Raw genomic sequence first — 5,634 nt, forward strand, 5'->3', positions numbered from 1 at the left:
AACCCTAACAGGCTATTAATTATATTGATATAATATTATCTGATGTAAATGACATTGGTTTTATTGGGACCCATGTTCTCTATCCTTGAACTAACCCGACCAGGCTGTGTGACTAACGTCAATACACCGTCAATACATACGTCACTATTCTAACCCTCGCAATACCGTTTCTTGGCGCTATCCTTGAACCACAATACTACCGTACCTCTCAATTACAGTTCCACTGTTGTATCACTGTATATTCAACTTTCCTTCATAAAAACTAACGCCGAACGCTCCCGCACTCGCCGCTGCGCAGTTGCTGTGTCGCTATTATAATGAAATAATATATAAAGTATATTAATTATATATATTTCCAAGTGCCTGTGACCTGGATAGACAATCGGTCGCACAGCCTGGTCGGGCTAACACGCACGCAGCTTCAACTTTACAATTAGGCCTACATAACGCACACAGACTCGGTGCACACACGCAGGCACGCACGCACGCACGCACGCACGCGTGAGGAAAGATTAAGATATCACATTGAACGTATATCTATAAAATCTATACACTATAGATGTGTTTGTGATTTTACCCATAAAACCTATTTTTTCAAGGTGAATCCTGACAAAGGTCAAACGAACAACACTCCCAGCATACCACTGCACAAGATGTCCATCATCACCGTGCAGATACGGCCAGTGTGGCAACCAGATCGGCACTCAGCTGTCTCGACCATCTACGACGACATTTTCTCGAAGGACACGCGCATTCAAGCGTCTAAGAACGAAGACTACATGGACGCGGCGCTCAACCGTTTCTTCAGCCTGCGAGGGAAGCGTTCCAGCAAGCGAGAGCCGTGAATGGTTTGACATGGAACAGAAGGTCATTTCGCAGGCAGTCAGCGCTGCAAAAGGACAGGTAATCTGACGCCAAGCTTGTCTAAGTTAAGCGAAGATTCTTAGCAGAGATCAGTAGGTATCTTAGCCAAAAGGACAGGTAACTCAACACCAATCTTGTCGAATTAAACGAGTTCAGTAATCTCGAATACGTTTCACGACCGAACCCACGATCGCTGGTTCTGGCTCAATCTTAGTTTGGGACAACTGATATATATAGTTCACATATATGCTAAACTAATCGCGAGTGCTAAACTAAACTGCTAAACTCTTCTCTCTCTCGGACAGGTCGGTTGGCGGTTTGCGAGCGGTCAGCAGTACGTAAGGGGCAGCGGATCGGGCAACAACTGGGCGCGAGGTTTCGCCGCGCACGGCCCGCAGCGAGCGACGCCTGTCCTCGACATGCTGCGCCACGATCCGAGAAGTGCGACGCGCGGACGGCTTCCTCTTTGCGACGAGCCCGGCGGGAGGGACCGGCCCGGCCGTCGGCGCGCGCGCTCTGCGCTCGCGTGAGGAGAGACACCCGCGCGCCGTCGTCGTCTGCCACGCCGTCGCCCCCTATGCGGCCGGCGAGGTCGCGCTGCAGAGCTACAACGCGCTGCTGGGCTCGCGAGTCGTCGCGCGGCGGCGCGGGACGCTGTCGTCCTGTCCGCGAACGACGACCTTCACGCCGTCTGCGCCACGACCCGCGCGGCCGGCGGCGGGCGAGAGCCGGTCTCGTTCAACGACCTCAACGCGGTTGCGTGCCGGCAGCTCCCGCCGCCCCGCTGCTTCCCGCCGAGGGGGCGCGCCGTCGCTGTCGGACGTCGTCGATGCGCTCGCGCCGCACGCTGACTACAGGCTGCTGTCGATGCGTCACGCCCGCTGCAGCCGACGGCCGCCGCTGCTGCCCTTCACAGAGGTCGCGTGGACGCGCGGCTGCGCCGGCTGCGGCGGATGCACGCGGCGGCAGCGCCCGCGCGACGAGGGTTCGAGAGGAGAAGCGGGCGCGTGCGCAGCGTCGCCGACCTACTCACATGCGTCGGCGACGGCGCGACGACGCCGACTGCGACGCGATCGCCGACCACCGCGCGCGCCGCGGGGCGCGCCCCTGGCGAGCGGCTATGCGTGCGCGTGCGCGCTGCGCCGGCGTTACGCGGCGGCTGCGGAGGTCGGCTGTGCTCGTCAGCAACAGCCAGGCGGTGCTGGGGACGGTGGAGGCATCACGGAGAAGGCGTGGCGGCTGTTCGCGTCGCGCGCCTACCTGCACAGTACGTCGCGTGGCGGACTCACGAGGACGACTTTGTGCAGAGTTTTGCCGACGTGAACAGGTCATTCAAGCTACAGACATCTCTGATAGATTATAGAAATTATATCTCTGCATAGGTTATAGTGAGAATTACTGTTGTGAAATATCTTATGTGAATTGTAGATGAACCTTTCAGTACTGCTAACATTATTGAAATGATGTATATAGAGTTGTAATTGAACAAGATTCTGTTGTAAATATGTTTGTGTCGATGACGAGCTTGCCTGGCGGTGGGGAGCTTTGCTCATGTTGATATATCCTTTAGCAATGTACTTTAAATGAATAAATTTTAAATTTGTATATAATTTTTCATGTCTTTAAATAATAAATGATAAATGAGTGAATAAAACAAACTAAACATTTGTTATAGGTAATAAATTTATACTATCGGTTATAATAAAACATTGTAGCGTGGCGCTACCTGGTGTGCAAAATCAAAATATGTGTGCATGTATAAGGTGATCCTTGAGAACTACATCTCACCAGAGTTTTGGACGCCGACCTTACCTTGGTCGGTGGTCGCAGTGATCTTCTACTTACCTCACCTGACAGCTCTTATTGTGGTGTGGCGTATTTCTCTCTGATTAATTGTTAGAGAAATGGTGCAAGATATTCCCCGTATTTTATGCACCTTTAAACTGTATTACCTCCTCCAAGGGTAAAGTTTTCGCAGGAGGTTAAGTTTTCACGGCGTGTGTTTGTTGGTTTGTGGTTTGTGGGTTTGTTTGTGTACAGCTAACTGAAAAAGTTATGGACGGCATTGTCATAAAATTTTCAGGATAGGTCAGAAATGGGCTAACTTAGAATTGATGAGTTTTTGGTGGTTATCCGGATCCAATTAATTAATTAATTAATACATTTTAGGATAGGTCATAAATGGGGTAACTTAGAATTGATTACATTTGGGGGTGATCCGGATCAATTAATTATAAATTTTCAGGATACGTCAGAAATCGGGTAACTTAGAATTGATTACATTTTGGTCGTCATCCGGATCCAATTAATTATATTTAATTAATTAATTAATTAATTAATTAATTAATAAACATTTTCACAGTCACAGAATTCAGCTGTCTTGGCGGACGTCTGTGCCTCTCCGAGTGCTCTAGTATAGGGTTATTATATACGCGTTATTGTACGATTTGAAAAAAAACAAAAGCTGCCACATTCGTTTCAGTTACTGCTTTCAAGCTTCCATACACGACTCTGATAGAGGAATCTAGGGCGTAATCATCCAAGCAATTTTTAAGAATGTGTGAAAATAATTAAGTGTTGCAGTGGTTGCACATTTTACAGTGTTGCAGTCCGCTGTTTTATAATCAGTCTTTGTAATGCGCACGTGAACATATCTGCATGTAACGTGCGCATATAAATCAATAAATATTATTATTATTATTAAAATATTAATAACACAAACTTCCTGCATTCTAGGCAGAACACTCCAAATCGTCTCATTTCATACCAGCTCATGCGCAAATGAAATGATAAAATTTGTCTCGAGGCAGTTTAATTACTGATTTAAAACCTTTACATGTACACACCTGTCTAAAGTACCGCAGGAATGCTAAAATCACACTCGTGAAAAACACACGTTCCTCACATATATAGCTCATACCAGACTGATAACTTTTTTGCTCGCTTATTTAATTAATTAATTAATTAATAAACATTTTCACAGTCACAGAATTCAGTTGTCTTGGCGGAGGTCTGTGCTCTCCGAGTGCTCTAGTATAGGGTTATTATATACGCGTTATTGTACGATTTGAAAAAAAAACAAAGCTGCCACATCCGTACAGTTACTGCTTTCAAGCTTCCATACACGACTCTATGATAGAGGAATCTAGGGGCGTAATCATCCAAGCAATTTTTAAAGAATGTGTGAAATAAGTGTTGCAGTGTTGCACATTTTACAGTGTTGCAGTCCGCTGTTTTATAATCAGTCTTTGTAATGCGCACGTGAACATATCTGCATGTAACGTGCGCAATATAAATCAATAAATATTATTATTATTATTAAATATTCATAACACAACTTCCTGCATTCTAGGCAAGAACACTCCAAATCGTCTCATTTCATACCAGCTCATGCGCAAATGAAATGATAAAATTTGTCTCGAGGCAGTTTAATTACCGATTTCCAACCTGCACATGTACACACGTACCTGTCTGAAGTACCGCCGGAATGCTAAAATCACACATGAAAAACACACGTTCCTCACATATATAGCTCATACCAGACGGATGACTTTTTTGCTCGCGAGAAAATTCGTGCGAAATTTCGTTTTCACTTCAGTATATGTTTAACGGAGACTTTCACGAACCCCCCAAAAAAACAATAAATTCTCAATCCATAATATCTAATGCTTCTTAGGAGCCAAGAATAATCTATTAGATCGGTGAACACTCCTTGCTATCTTCTGTTCGGGAAGCATTGCTTCAAGCTACGATTCTTGTCAGTATTCTTTTCATATATTACAATTTACGTCTAACACGAATGCGCTTCCAATCCCATTATCGCGGTTGGATTGTCTACTGACGTGTAATAAAATATGACAGTTACTGAACCACAGCCGCGCATTCGCCAAAGAAAACCCGTTGCCGCCCTTCACTTCTCGTTTAGACAAATTTCTTGTCGGTATCTTTAATCTCTAATCTCAAGGTGAGCCGCATGCTACATAGATGCGGCGACCTCGTACTTGAACAATTCGATAAATTGACATCCCCAGGGTTGTCGTACATGGTGTAGTATTTAAGCGCACGCGGATGTCAGTTGCTCTTTAGGCTAGCTCCAGCCCTCCGTGTAGCAAGGTTTGTATAGCAGACTAAACTGCTTTCTTGTTGTGTCTAACGACAGAGGTGTCAACCTACGACAGAGTGGTTTGTGTGCTATTGTCATCGGAGGAGCGTTCTTTTCCGCTACGCTGCCCTAGCTGCCGCTACGTGTCACAAGTAACAAGCCGGAACTTGTGCAAGGGACACTTGAAGGTTTTCGGACGGAATTCTTTGAACAAGGTGAGCAATTCTGTGCATTACAAGTTGCGTCGTCCACGTCTCTGCGATTAGAGGTATTTCATGTTTATTTCTCAGGTAAAATCATTGTGTGTGTGAGTGGATGGGGAGGGGGGGATGTTGAGACACTATAGCGCGTTCATAATGTAATTATTAGCTTACATTTCATCGTCGTAAACAGCAATGACTTAATTATTACCCAAGTTAGAACCTGTTTGATCAAAGCTACCAAATAATTACACACGCCCAGTTTGCAAGCTAAACTACGCTTGTGTATACAAATACATGTACTTGGTTTTATAACTAAAGCACTTTCTGATGCGCGTGATAGATTCGTAGAGTAAGTTAGTAAACGAATGTTATATAAGATTGAAAACGCGAAGTCATGCGTGTGATTTTTGTTCCCCGTGTATTCCGCCTATGCCCATTAATCCATATATATATATATATATATAT

The 5,634-nt window shown here is 45.5% G+C and overlaps 1 protein-coding gene across 1 annotated transcript in view; it reads left to right on the forward strand.

Moving 5' to 3' along the window:
• LOC106811315 (tubulin delta chain-like) overlaps positions 1 to 5,634 on the forward strand; it is a 10,798-nt gene that overhangs the window by 2,832 nt on the left and 2,332 nt on the right. The gene's annotated exons all lie outside the window — the stretch shown is intronic.

Source organism: Priapulus caudatus, unplaced genomic scaffold (assembly GCF_000485595.1).
Source record: "Priapulus caudatus unplaced genomic scaffold, Priapulus_caudatus-5.0.1 Scaffold527, whole genome shotgun sequence".
Classification (NCBI taxonomy): Eukaryota; Metazoa; Priapulida; class Priapulimorpha; order Priapulimorphida; family Priapulidae; genus Priapulus; species Priapulus caudatus.